At 37.9% G+C, this 13789-nt stretch overlaps 18 non-coding genes across 18 annotated transcripts; all 18 read right to left on the reverse strand.

The window, feature by feature from the left end:
• Positions 1 to 100: 100 nt before the first annotated feature.
• On the reverse strand, positions 101 to 172 carry trnac-gca (transfer RNA cysteine (anticodon GCA)). The gene has a single exon. It is a non-coding gene; the product is annotated as a tRNA-Cys (tRNA).
• Positions 173 to 477: 305 nt separating this feature from the next.
• Positions 478 to 549, reverse strand: trnac-gca (transfer RNA cysteine (anticodon GCA)). The gene has a single exon. It is a non-coding gene; the product is annotated as a tRNA-Cys (tRNA).
• Positions 550 to 1155: 606 nt separating this feature from the next.
• On the reverse strand, positions 1156 to 1227 carry trnac-gca (transfer RNA cysteine (anticodon GCA)). Its single transcript has one exon. It is a non-coding gene; the product is annotated as a tRNA-Cys (tRNA).
• A 305-nt stretch (positions 1228 to 1532) lies between these two features.
• On the reverse strand, positions 1533 to 1604 carry trnac-gca (transfer RNA cysteine (anticodon GCA)). Its single transcript has one exon. It is a non-coding gene; the product is annotated as a tRNA-Cys (tRNA).
• Positions 1605 to 2585: 981 nt separating this feature from the next.
• On the reverse strand, positions 2586 to 2657 carry trnac-gca (transfer RNA cysteine (anticodon GCA)). Its single transcript has one exon. It is a non-coding gene; the product is annotated as a tRNA-Cys (tRNA).
• A 606-nt stretch (positions 2658 to 3263) lies between these two features.
• On the reverse strand, positions 3264 to 3335 carry trnac-gca (transfer RNA cysteine (anticodon GCA)). Its single transcript has one exon. It is a non-coding gene; the product is annotated as a tRNA-Cys (tRNA).
• Positions 3336 to 3640: 305 nt separating this feature from the next.
• On the reverse strand, positions 3641 to 3712 carry trnac-gca (transfer RNA cysteine (anticodon GCA)). The gene has a single exon. It is a non-coding gene; the product is annotated as a tRNA-Cys (tRNA).
• A 981-nt stretch (positions 3713 to 4693) lies between these two features.
• Positions 4694 to 4765, reverse strand: trnac-gca (transfer RNA cysteine (anticodon GCA)). The gene has a single exon. It is a non-coding gene; the product is annotated as a tRNA-Cys (tRNA).
• Positions 4766 to 5070: 305 nt separating this feature from the next.
• trnac-gca (transfer RNA cysteine (anticodon GCA)) lies at positions 5071 to 5142 on the reverse strand. The gene has a single exon. It is a non-coding gene; the product is annotated as a tRNA-Cys (tRNA).
• A 606-nt stretch (positions 5143 to 5748) lies between these two features.
• Positions 5749 to 5820, reverse strand: trnac-gca (transfer RNA cysteine (anticodon GCA)). The gene has a single exon. It is a non-coding gene; the product is annotated as a tRNA-Cys (tRNA).
• A 606-nt stretch (positions 5821 to 6426) lies between these two features.
• Positions 6427 to 6498, reverse strand: trnac-gca (transfer RNA cysteine (anticodon GCA)). Its single transcript has one exon. It is a non-coding gene; the product is annotated as a tRNA-Cys (tRNA).
• Positions 6499 to 7104: 606 nt separating this feature from the next.
• trnac-gca (transfer RNA cysteine (anticodon GCA)) lies at positions 7105 to 7176 on the reverse strand. Its single transcript has one exon. It is a non-coding gene; the product is annotated as a tRNA-Cys (tRNA).
• Positions 7177 to 8149: 973 nt separating this feature from the next.
• On the reverse strand, positions 8150 to 8221 carry trnac-gca (transfer RNA cysteine (anticodon GCA)). The gene has a single exon. It is a non-coding gene; the product is annotated as a tRNA-Cys (tRNA).
• Positions 8222 to 8526: 305 nt separating this feature from the next.
• On the reverse strand, positions 8527 to 8598 carry trnac-gca (transfer RNA cysteine (anticodon GCA)). Its single transcript has one exon. It is a non-coding gene; the product is annotated as a tRNA-Cys (tRNA).
• A 2337-nt stretch (positions 8599 to 10935) lies between these two features.
• Positions 10936 to 11007, reverse strand: trnac-gca (transfer RNA cysteine (anticodon GCA)). The gene has a single exon. It is a non-coding gene; the product is annotated as a tRNA-Cys (tRNA).
• Positions 11008 to 11614: 607 nt separating this feature from the next.
• Positions 11615 to 11686, reverse strand: trnac-gca (transfer RNA cysteine (anticodon GCA)). Its single transcript has one exon. It is a non-coding gene; the product is annotated as a tRNA-Cys (tRNA).
• A 606-nt stretch (positions 11687 to 12292) lies between these two features.
• trnac-gca (transfer RNA cysteine (anticodon GCA)) lies at positions 12293 to 12364 on the reverse strand. Its single transcript has one exon. It is a non-coding gene; the product is annotated as a tRNA-Cys (tRNA).
• A 604-nt stretch (positions 12365 to 12968) lies between these two features.
• On the reverse strand, positions 12969 to 13040 carry trnac-gca (transfer RNA cysteine (anticodon GCA)). The gene has a single exon. It is a non-coding gene; the product is annotated as a tRNA-Cys (tRNA).
• Positions 13041 to 13789: the final 749 nt, after the last annotated feature.

Raw genomic sequence — 13789 nt, forward strand, 5'->3', positions numbered from 1 at the left:
AGAGAAAAAACATCTAATTAGGGACATTTTAGATTGAGTAACATAATTTTAAAAGGTGTAGTCTAACCCTAATTATACTCTTAGAAAGGACTTGATTTTAAGGGGGCACCAGGATTTGAACCTGGGACCTCTTGATCTGCAGTCAAATGCTCTACCACTGAGCTATACCCCCTCTGCTAGAAACTATCTAAAGGCGGAAAAATTCTCAAATAAGGTACATTTTAGCTGGAGATCTACATAACCTAATAAAGAACACTCTCTCTTTCAAAGCGTACCCATCAAATATTTGATAACAAGTTGACAATAGGATTTGATCCTGAGACCTCATGACCTGAAGTCTATTGCACTTCCACCTCTTTTAGGAACGGTTCAACTGAGAGAAAAAAACATCTAATTAGGGACATTTTAGATTGAGTAACATAATTTTAAAAGGTGTACTCTAACCCTAATTACACTCTTAGAAAGCACATGATTTTAAGGGGGCACCAGGATTTGAACCTGGGACCTCTTGATCTGCAGTCAAATGCTCTACCACTGAGCTATACCCCCTCTGCTAGAAACTATCTAAAGGCGGAAAAATTCTCAAATAAGGTACATTTTAGCTGGAGATCTACATAACCTAATACATAACACTCTCTCTTTGACAACATACCCATAAAGTATTTGATTTCATGTTGACTATAGGATTTGAACCAGAGACCTCTTGATCCTAACACTATTGCAATTCCACCTCTGTTAGGAACTGTCTGACAGAGAGAAAAACCATCTAATGAGGGACATTTTAGATTGAGTAACATAACCAAAAAAGGAGCACTCCCTCTCTCAAGATACACATAGAAAGTACATGATTCAAGGGGGAACCAGGATTTGATCCTGACAAATTGTCTAATAAGGGACATTTCAGAGGGCGATCTACATAACCTAATAAAGAACACTCTCTCTTTCAAAGCGTACCCATCAAATATTTGATTTCAAGTTGACAATAGGATTTGATCCAGAGACCTCATGACCCGAAGTCTATTGCACTTCCACCTCTTTTAGGAACGGTTCAACTGAGAGAAAAAACATCTAATTAGGGACATTTTAGATTGAGTAACATAATTTTAAAAGGTGTAGTCTAACCCTAATTATACTCTTAGAAAGGACTTGATTTTAAGGGGGCACCAGGATTTGAACCTGGGACCGCTTGATCTGCAGTCAAATGCTCTACCACTGAGCTATACCCCCTCTGCTAGAAACTATCTAAAGGCGGAAAAATTCTCAAATAAGGTACATTTTAGCTGGAGATCTACATAACCTAATAAAGAACACTCTCTCTTTCAAAGCGTACCCATCAAATATTTGATAACAAGTTGACAATAGGATTTGATCCTGAGACCTCATGACCTGAAGTCTATTGCACTTCCACCTCTTTTAGGAACGGTTCAACTGAGAGAAAAAAACATCTAATTAGGGACATTTTAGATTGAGTAACATAATTTTAAAAGGTGTACTCTAACCCTAATTACACTCTTAGAAAGCACATGATTTTAAGGGGGCACCAGGATTTGAACCTGGGGCCTCTTGATCTGCAGTCAAATGCTCTACCACTGAGCTATACCCCCTCTGCTAGAAACTATCTAAAGGCGGAAAAATTCTCAAATAAGGTACATTTTAGCTGGAGATCTACATAACCTAATAAAGAACACTCTCTCTTTCAAAGCGTACCCATCAAATATTTGATAACAAGTTGACAATAGGATTTGATCCAGAGACCTCATGACCCGAAGTCTATTGCACTTCCACCTCTTTTAGGAACGGTTCAACTGAGAGAAAAAACATCTAATTAGGGACATTTTAGATTGAGTAACATAATTTTAATAGGTGTAGTCTAACCCTAATTATACTCTTAGAAAGGACTTGATTTTAAGGAGGCACCAGATTTGAACCTGGGACCTCTTGATCTGCAGTCAAATGCTCTACCACTGAGCTATACCCCCTCTGCTAGAAACTATCTAAAGGCGGAAAAATTCTCAAATAAGGTACATTTTAGCTGGAGATCTACATAACCTAATACATAACACTCTCTCTTTGACAACATACCCATAAAGTATTTGATTTCATGTTGACTATAGGATTTGAACCAGAGACCTCTTGATCCTAACACTATTGCAATTCCACCTCTGTTAGGAACTGTCTGACAGAGAGAAAAAACATCTAATGAGGGACATTTTAGATTGAGTAACATAACCAAAAAAGGAGCACTCCCTCTCTCAAGATACACATAGAAAGTACATGATTCAAGGGGGAACCAGGATTTGATCCTGACAAATTGTCTAATAAGGGACATTTCAGAGGGCGATCTACATAACCTAATAAAGAACACTCTCTCTTTCAAAGCGTACCCATCAAATATTTGATTTCAAGTTGACAATAGGATTTGATCCAGAGACCTCATGACCCGAAGTCTATTGCACTTCCACCTCTTTTAGGAACGGTTCAACTGAGAGAAAAAACATCTAATTAGGGACATTTTAGATTGAGTAACATAATTTTTAAAGGTGTACTCTAACCCTAATTACACTCTTAGAAAGCACATGATTTTAAGGGGGCACCAGGATTTGAACCTGGGACCTCTTGATCTGCAGTCAAATGCTCTACCACTGAGCTATACCCCCTCTGCTAGAAACTATCTAAAGGCGGAAAAATTCTCAAATAAGGTACATTTTAGCTGGAGATCTACATAACCTAATACATAACACTCTCTCTTTGACAACATACCCATAAAGTATTTGATTTCATGTTGACTATAGGATTTGAACCAGAGACCTCTTGATCCTAACACTATTGCAATTCCACCTCTGTTAGGAACTGTCTGACAGAGAGAAAAACCATCTAATGAGGGACATTTTAGATTGAGTAACATAACCAAAAAAGGAGCACTCCCTCTCTCAAGATACACATAGAAAGTACATGATTCAAGGGGGAACCAGGATTTGATCCTGACAAATTGTCTAATAAGGGACATTTCAGAGGGCGATCTACATAACCTAATAAAGAACACTCTCTCTTTCAAAGCGTACCCATCAAATATTTGATTTCAAGTTGACAATAGGATTTGATCCAGAGACCTCATGACCCGAAGTCTATTGCACTTCCACCTCTTTTAGGAACGGTTCAACTGAGAGAAAAAACATCTAATTAGGGACATTTTAGATTGAGTAACATAATTTTAAAAGGTGTAGTCTAACCCTAATTATACTCTTAGAAAGGACTTGATTTTAAGGGGGCACCAGGATTTGAACCTGGGACCGCTTGATCTGCAGTCAAATGCTCTACCACTGAGCTATACCCCCTCTGCTAGAAACTATCTAAAGGCGGAAAAATTCTCAAATAAGGTACATTTTAGCTGGAGATCTACATAACCTAATAAAGAACACTCTCTCTTTCAAAGCGTACCCATCAAATATTTGATAACAAGTTGACAATAGGATTTGATCCTGAGACCTCATGACCTGAAGTCTATTGCACTTCCACCTCTTTTAGGAACGGTTCAACTGAGAGAAAAAAACATCTAATTAGGGACATTTTAGATTGAGTAACATAATTTTAAAAGGTGTACTCTAACCCTAATTACACTCTTAGAAAGCACATGATTTTAAGGGGGCACCAGGATTTGAACCTGGGGCCTCTTGATCTGCAGTCAAATGCTCTACCACTGAGCTATACCCCCTCTGCTAGAAACTATCTAAAGGCGGAAAAATTCTCAAATAAGGTACATTTTAGCTGGAGATCTACATAACCTAATAAAGAACACTCTCTCTTTCAAAGCGTACCCATCAAATATTTGATAACAAGTTGACAATAGGATTTGATCCAGAGACCTCATGACCCGAAGTCTATTGCACTTCCACCTCTTTTAGGAACGGTTCAACTGAGAGAAAAAACATCTAATTAGGGACATTTTAGATTGAGTAACATAATTTTAATAGGTGTAGTCTAACCCTAATTATACTCTTAGAAAGGACTTGATTTTAAGGAGGCACCAGATTTGAACCTGGGACCTCTTGATCTGCAGTCAAATGCTCTACCACTGAGCTATACCCCCTCTGCTAGAAACTATCTAAAGGCGGAAAAATTCTCCAATAAGGTACATTTTAGCTGGAGATCTACATAACCTAATACATAACACTCTCTCTTTGACAACATACCCATAAAGTATTTGATTTCATGTTGACTATAGGATTTGAACCAGAGACCTCTTGATCCTAACACTATTGCAATTCCACCTCTGTTAGGAACTGTCTGACAGAGAGAAAAAACATCTAATGAGGGACATTTTAGATTGAGTAACATAACCAAAAAAGGAGCACTCCCTCTCTCAAGATACACATAGAAAGTACATGATTCAAGGGGGAACCAGGATTTGATCCTGACAAATTGTCTAATAAGGGACATTTCAGAGGGCGATCTACATAACCTAATAAAGAACACTCTCTCTTTCAAAGCGTACCCATCAAATATTTGATTTCAAGTTGACAATAGGATTTGATCCAGAGACCTCATGACCCGAAGTCTATTGCACTTCCACCTCTTTTAGGAACGGTTCAACTGAGAGAAAAAACATCTAATTAGGGACATTTTAGATTGAGTAACATAATTTTAAAAGGTGTAGTCTAACCCTAATTATACTCTTAGAAAGGACTTGATTTTAAGGGGGCACCAGGATTTGAACCTGGGACCTCTTGATCTGCAGTCAAATGCTCTACCACTGAGCTATACCCCCTCTGCTAGAAACTATCTAAAGGCGGAAAAATTCTCAAATAAGGTACATTTTAGCTGGAGATCTACATAACCTAATAAAGAACAATCTCTCTTTCAAAGCGTACCCATCAAATATTTGATAACAAGTTGACAATAGGATTTGATCCTGAGACCTCATGACCTGAAGTCTATTGCACTTCCACCTCTTTTAGGAACGGTTCAACTGAGAGAAAAAAACATCTAATTAGGGACATTTTAGATTGAGTAACATAATTTTTAAAGGTGTACTCTAACCCTAATTACACTCTTAGAAAGCACATGATTTTAAGGGGGCACCAGGATTTGAACCTGGGACCTCTTGATCTGCAGTCAAATGCTCTACCACTGAGCTATACCCCCTCTGCTAGAAACTATCTAAAGGCGGAAAAATTCTCAAATAAGGTACATTTTAGCTGGAGATCTACATAACCTAATACATAACACTCTCTCTTTGACAACATACCCATAAAGTATTTGATTTCATGTTGACTATAGGATTTGAACCAGAGACCTCTTGATCCTAACACTATTGCAATTCCACCTCTGTTAGGAACTGTCTGACAGAGAGAAAAACCATCTAATGAGGGACATTTTAGATTGAGTAACATAACCAAAAAAGGAGCACTCCCTCTCTCAAGATACACATAGAAAGTACATGATTCAAGGGGGAACCAGGATTTGATCCTGACAAATTGTCTAATAAGGGACATTTCAGAGGGCGATCTACATAACCTAATAAAGAACACTCTCTCTTTCAAAGCGTACCCATCAAATATTTGATTTCAAGTTGACAATAGGATTTGATCCAGAGACCTCATGACCCGAAGTCTATTGCACTTCCACCTCTTTTAGGAACGGTTTAACTGAGAGAAAAAACATCTAATTAGGGACATTTTAGATTGAGTAACATAATTTTAATAGGTGTAGTCTAACCCTAATTATACTCTTAGAAAGGACTTGATTTTAAGGGGGCACCAGGATTTGAACCTGGGACCTCTTGATCTGCAGTCAAATGCTCTACCACTGAGCTATACCCCCTCTGCTAGAAACTATCTAAAGGCGGAAAAATTCTCCAATAAGGTACATTTTAGCTGGAGATCTACATAACCTAATACATAACACTCTCTCTTTGACAACTTACCCATAAAGTATTTGATTTCATGTTGACTATAGGATTTGAACCAGAGACCTCTTGATCCTAACACTATTGCAATTCCACCTCTGTTAGGAACTGTCTGACAGAGAGAAAAACCATCTAATGAAGGACATTTTAGATTGAGTAACATAACCAAAAAAGGAGCACTCCCTCTCTCAAGATACACATAGAAAGTACATGATTCAAGGGGGAACCAGGATTTGATCCTGAGAAATTGTCTAATAAGGGACATTTCAGAGGGCGATCTACATAACCTAATAAAGAACACTCTCTCTTTCAAAGCGTACCCATCAAATATTTGATTTCAAGTTGACAATAGGATTTGATCCAGAGACCTCATGACCCGAAGTCTATTGCACTTCCACCTCTTTTAGGAACGGTTCAACTGAGAGAAAAAACATCTAATTAGGGACATTTTAGATTGAGTAACATAATTTTAAAAGGTGTAGTCTAACCCTAATTATACTCTTAGAAAGGACTTGATTTTAAGGGGGCACCAGGATTTGAACCTGGGACCTCTTGATCTGCAGTCAAATGCTCTACCACTGAGCTATACCCCCTCTGCTAGAAACTATCTAAAGGCGGAAAAATTCTCCAATAAGGTACATTTTAGCTGGAGATCTACATCACCTAATACATAACACTCTCTCTTTGACAACATACCCATAAAGTATTTGATTTCATGTTGACTATAGGATTTGAACCAGAGACCTCTTGATCCTAACACTATTGCAATTCCACCTCTGTTAGGAACTGTCTGACAGAGAGAAAAACCATCTAATGAGGGACATTTTAGATTGAGTAACATAACCAAAAAAGGAGCACTCCCTCTCTCAAGATACACATAGAAAGTACATGATTCAAGGGGGAACCAGGATTTGATCCTGACAAATTGTCTAATAAGGGACATTTCAGAGGGCGATCTACATAACCTAATAAAGAACACTCTCTCTTTCAAAGCGTACCCATCAAATATTTGATTTCAAGTTGACAATAGGATTTGATCCAGAGACCTCATGACCCGAAGTCTATTGCACTTCCACCTCTTTTAGGAACGGTTCAACTGAGAGAAAAAACATCTAATTAGGGACATTTTAGATTGAGTAACATAATTTTAAAAGGTGTAGTCTAACCCTAATTATACTCTTAGAAAGGACATGATTTTAAGGGGGCACCAGGATTTGAACCTGGGACCTCTTGATCTGCAGTCAAATGCTCTACCACTGAGCTATACCCCCTCTGCTAGAAACTATCTAAAGGCGGAAAAATTCTCAAATAAGGTACATTTTAGCTGGAGATCTACATAACCTAATACATAACACTCTCTCTTTGACAACATACCCATAAAGTATTTGATTTCATGTTGACTATAGGATTTGAACCAGAGACCTCTTGATCCTAACACTATTGCAATTCCACCTCTGTTAGGAACTGTCTGACAGAGAGAAAAACCATCTAATGAGGGACATTTTAGATTGAGTAACATAACCAAAAAAGGAGCACTCCCTCTCTCAAGATACACATAGAAAGTACATGATTCAAGGGGGAACCAGGATTTGATCCTGACAAATTGTCTAATAAGGGACATTTCAGAGGGCGATCTAATAAAGAACACTCTCTCTTTCAAAGCGTACCCATCAAATATTTGATAACAAGTTGACAATAGGATTTGATCCTGAGACCTCATGACCCGAAGTCTATTGCACTTCCACCTCTTTTAGGAACGGTTCAACTGAGAGAAAAAACATCTAATTAGGGACATTTTAGATTGAGTAACATAATTTTAATAGGTGTAGTCTAACCCTAATTATACTCTTAGAAAGGACTTGATTTTAAGGAGGCACCAGATTTGAACCTGGGACCTCTTGATCTGCAGTCAAAAGCTCTACCACTGAGCTATACCCCCTCTGCTAAAACCTATCTAAAGGCGGAAAAATTCTCAAATAAGGTACATTTTAGCTGGAGATCTACATAACCTAATACATAACACTCTCTCTTTCAAAGCGTACCCATAAAATATTTGATTTCAAGTTGACAATAGGATTTGATCCTGAGACCTCATGACCTGAAGTCTATTGCACTTCCACCTCTTTTAGGAACGGTTCAACTGAGAGAAAAAAACATCTAATTAGGGACATTTTAGATTGAGTAACATAATTTTAAAAGGTGTACTCTAACCCTAATTACACTCTTAGAAAGCACATGATTTTAAGGGGGCACCAGGATTTGAACCTGGGACCTCTTGATCTGCAGTCAAATGCTCTACCACTGAGCTATACCCCCTCTGCTAGAAACTATCTAAAGGCGGAAAAATTCTCAAACAAGGTACATTTTAGCTGGAGATCTACATAACCTAATACATAACACTCTCTCTTTCAAAGCATACCCATCAAATATTTGATTTCAAGTTGACAATAGGATTTGATCCTGAGACCTCATGACCTGAAGTCTATTGCACTTCCACCTCTTTTAGGAACGGTTCAACTGAGAGAAAAAAACATCTAATTAGGGACATTTTAGATTGAGTAACATAATTTTAAAAGGCGTACTCTAACCCTAATTACACTCTTAGAAAGCACATGATTTTAAGGGGGCACCAGGATTTGAACCTGGGACCTCTTGATCTGCAGTCAAATGCTCTACCACTGAGCTATACCCCCTCTGCTAGAAACTATCTAAAGGTGGAAAAATTCTCAAATAAGGTACATTTTAGCTGGAGATCTACATAACCTAATACATAACACTCTCTCTTTGACAACATACCCATAAAGTATTTGATTTCATGTTGACTATAGGATTTGAACCAGAGACCTCTTGATCCTAACACTATTGCAATTCCACCTCTGTTAGGAACTGTCTGACAGAGAGAAAAAAAATCTAATGAGGGACATTTTAGATTGAGTAACATAACCAAAAAAGGAGCACTCCCTCTCTCAAGATACACATAGAAAGTACATGATTCAAGGGGGAACCAGGATTTGATCCTGACAAATTGTCTAATAAGGGACATTTCAGAGGGCGATCTACATAACCTAATAAAGAACACTCTCTCTTTCAAAGCGTACCCATCAAATATTTGATAACAAGTTGACAATAGGATTTGATCCAGAGACCTCATGACCCGAAGTCTATTGCACTTCCACCTCTTTTAGGAACGGTTCAACTGAGAGAAAAAACATCTAATTAGGGACATTTTAGATTGAGTAACATAATTTTAATAGGTGTAGTCTAACCCTAATTATACTCTTAGAAAGGACTTGATTTTAAGGAGGCACCAGATTTGAACCTGGGTCCTCTTGATCTGCAGTCAAATGCTCTACCACTGAGCTATACCCCCTCTGCTAGAAACTATCTAAAGGCGGAAAAATTCTCAAATAAGGTACATTTTAGCTGGAGATCTACATAACCTAATACATAACACTCTCTCTTTGACAACATACCCATAAAGTATTTGATTTCATGTTGACTATAGGATTTGAACCAGAGACCTCTTGATCCTAACACTATTGCAATTCCACCTCTGTTAGGAACTGTCTGACAGAGAGAAAAACCATCTAATGAGGGACATTTTAGATTGAGTAACATAACCAAAAAAGGAGCACTCCCTCTCTCAAGATACACATAGAAAGTACATGATTCAAGGGGGAACCAGGATTTGATCCTGACAAATTGTCTAATAAGGGACATTTCAGAGGGCGATCTACATAACCTAATAAAGAACACTCTCTCTTTCAAAGCGTACCCATCAAATATTTGATTTCAAGTTGACAATAGGATTTGATCCAGAGACCTCATGACCCGAAGTCTATTGCACTTCCACCTCTTTTAGGAACGGTTCAACTGAGAGAAAAAACATCTAATTAGGGACATTTTAGATTGAGTAAGATAATTTTAAAAGGTGTAGTCTAACCCTAATTATACTCTTAGAAAGGACTTGATTTAAAGGGGGCACCAGGATTTGAACCTGGGACCTCTTTATCTGCAGTCAAATGCTCTACCACTGAGCGATACCCCCTCTGCTAGAAAGTATCTAAAGGCGAAAAAATTCTCAAATAAGGTACATTTTAGCTGGAGATCTACATAACCTAATAAAGAACACTCTCTCTTTCAAAGCGTACCCATCAAATATTTGATTTCAAGTTGACAATAGGATTTGATCCAGAGACCTCATGACCCGAAGTCTATTGCACTTCCACCTCTTTTAGGAACGGTTCAACTGAGAGAAAAAACATCTAATTAGGGACATTTTAGATTGAGTAACATAATTTTAAAAGGTGTAGTCTAACCCTAATTATACTCTTAGAAAGGACTTGATTTTAAGGAGGCACCAGATTTGAACCTGGGACCTCTTGATCTGCAGTCAAATGCTCTACCACTGAGCTATACCCCCTCTGCTAGAAACTATCTAAAGGCGGAAAAATTCTCAAATAAGGTACATTTTAGCTGGAGATCTTCATAACCTAATACATAACACTCTCTCTTTGACAACATACCCATAAAGTATTTGATTTCATGTTGACTATAGGATTTGAACCAGAGACCTCTTGATCCTAACACTATTGCAATTCCACCTCTGTTAGGAACTGTCTGACAGAGAGAAAAACCATCTAATGAGGGACATTTTAGATTGAGTAACATAACCAAAAAAGGAGCACTCCCTCTCTCAAGATACACATAGAAAGTACATGATTCAAGGGGGAACCAGGATTTGATCCTGACAAATTGTCTAATAAGGGACAATTCAGAGGGCGATCTACATAACCTAATAAAGAACACTCTCTCTTTCAAAGCGTACCCATCAAATATTTGATTTCAAGTTGACAATAGGATTTGATCCTGAGACCTCATGACCTGAAGTCTATTGCACTTCCACCTCTTTTAGGAACGGTTCAACTGAGAGAAAAAAACATCTAATTAGGGACATTTTAGATTGAGTAACATAATTTTAAATGGTGTACTCTAACCCTAATTACACTCTTAGAAAGCACATGATTTTAACGGGGCACCAGGATTTGAACCTGGGACCTCTTGATCTGCAGTCAAATGCTCTACCACTGAGCTATACCCCCTCTGCTAGAAACGATCTAAAGGCGGAAAAAATCTCAAATAAGGTACATTTTAGCTGGAGATCTACATAACCTAATACATAACACTCTCTCTTTGACAACATACCCATAAAGTATTTGATTTCATGTTGACTATAGGATTTGAACCAGAGACCTCTTGATCCTAAGACTATTGCAATTCCATCTCTGTTAGGAACTGTCTGACAGAGAGAAAAAACATCTAATGAGGGACATTTTAGATTGAGTAACATAACCAAAAAAGGAGCACTCCCTCTCTCAAGATACACATAGAAAGTACATGATTCAAGGGGGAACCAGGATTTGATCCTGACAAATTGTCTAATAAGGGACATTTCAGAGGGCGATCTACATAACCTAATAAAGAACACTCTCTCTTTCAAAGCGTACCCATCAAATATCTGATTTCAAGTTGACAATAGGATTTGATCCTGAGACCTCATGACCTGAAGTCTATTGCACTTCCACCTCTTTTAGGAACGGTTCAACTGAGAGAAAAAAACATCTAATTAGGGACATTTTAGATTGAGTAACATAATTTTAAAAGGTGTACTCTAACCCTAATTACACTCTTAGAAAGCACATGATTTTAACGGGGCACCAGGATTTGAACCTGGGACCTCTTGATCTGCAGTCAAATGCTCTACCACTGAGCTATACCCCCTCTGCTACAAACGATCTAAAGGCGGAAAAATTCTCAAATAAGGTACATTTTAGCTGGAGATCTACATAACCTAATACATAACACTCTCTCTTTGACAACATACCCATAAAGTATTTGATTTCATGTTGACTATAGGATTTGAACCAGAGACCTCTTGATCCTAAGACTATTGCAATTCCATCTCTGTTAGGAACTGTCTGACAGAGAGAAAAACCATCTAATGAGGGACATTTTAGATTGAGTAACATAACCAAAAAAGGAGCACTCCCTCTCTCAAGATACACATAGAAAGTACATGATTCAAGGGGGAACCAGGATTTGATCCTGACAAATTGTCTAATAAGGGACATTTCAGAGGGCGATCTACATAACCTAATAAAGAACACTCTCTCTTTCAAAGCGTACCCATCAAATATTTGATTTCAAGTTGACAATAGGATTTGATCCAGAGACCTCATGACCCGAAGTCTATTGCACTTCCACCTCTTTTAGGAACGGTTCAACTGAGAGAAAAAACATCTAATTAGGGACATTTTAGATTGAGTAACATAATTTTAAAAGGTGTAGTCTAACCCTAATTATACTCTTAGAAAGGACTTGATTTTAAGGGGGCACCAGGATTTGAACCTGGGACCTCTTGATCTGCAGTCAAATGCTCTACCACTGAGCTATACCCCCTCTGCTAGAAACTAACTAAAGGCGGAAAAATTCTCAAATAAGGTACATTTTAGCTGGAGATCTACATAACCTAATACATAACACTCTCTCTTTGACAACATACCCATAAAGTATTTGATTTCATGTTGACTATAGGATTTGAACCAGAGACCTCTTGATCCTAACACTATTGCAATTCCACCTCTGTTAGGAACTGTCTGACAGAGAGAAAAAACATCTAATGAGGGACATTTTAGATTGAGTAACATAACCAAAAAAGGAGCACTCCCTCTCTCAAGATACACATAGAAAGTACATGATTCAAGGGGGAACCAGGATTTGATCCTGACAAATTGTCTAATAAGGGACATTTCAGAGGGCGATCTACATAACCTAATAAAGAACACTCTCTCTTTCAAAGCGTACCCATCAAATATTTGATTTCAAGTTGACAATAGGATTTGATCCAGAGACCTCATGACCCGAAGTCTATTGCACTTCCACCTCTTTTAGGAACGGTTCAACAGAGAAAAAACATCTAATTAGGGACATTTTAGATTGAGTAACATAATTTTAAAAGGTATAGTCTAAACCTAATTATTCTCTTAGAAAGGACTTGATTTTAAGGGGGCACCAGGATTTGAACCTGGGACCTCTTGATCTGCAGTCAAATGCTCTACCACTGAGCTATACCCCCTCTGCTAGAAACTATCTAAAGGCGGAAAAATTCTCCAATAAGGTACATTTTAGCTGGAGATCTACATAACCTAATACATAACACTCTCTCTTTGACAACATACCCATAAAGTATTTGATTTCATGTTGACTATAGGATTTGAACCAGAGACCTCTTGATCCTAACACTATTGCAATTCCACCTCTGTTAGGAACTGTCTGACAGAGAGAAAAACCATCTAATGAGGGACATTTTAGATTGAGTAACATAACCAAAAAAGGAGCACTCCCTCTCTCAAGATACACATAGAAAGTACATGATTCAAGGGGGAACCAGGATTTGATCCTGACAAATTGTCTAATAAGGGACATTTCAGAGGGCGATCTACATAACCTAATAAAGAACACTCTCTCTTTCAAAGCGTACCCATCAAATATTTGATTTCAAGTTGACAATAGGATTTGATCCAGAGACCTCATGACCCGAAGTCTATTGCACTTCCACCTCTTTTAGGAACGGTTCAACTGAGAGAAAAAACATCTAATTAGGGACATTTTAGATTGAGTAACATAATTTTAAAAGGTGTAGTCTAACCCTAATTATACTCTTAGAAAGGACTTGATTTTAAGGAGGCACCAGATTTGAACCTGGGATCTCTTGATCTGCAGTCAAATGCTCTACCACTGAGCTATACCCCCTCTGCTAGAAACTATCTAAAGGCGGAAAAATTCTCAAATAAGTTACATTTTCGCTGGAGATCTACATAACCT

This window comes from Salmo salar, chromosome 09, assembly GCF_965601325.2.
Source record: "Salmo salar chromosome 09, fSalSal1, whole genome shotgun sequence".
Taxonomy (NCBI): domain Eukaryota; kingdom Metazoa; phylum Chordata; class Actinopteri; order Salmoniformes; family Salmonidae; genus Salmo; species Salmo salar.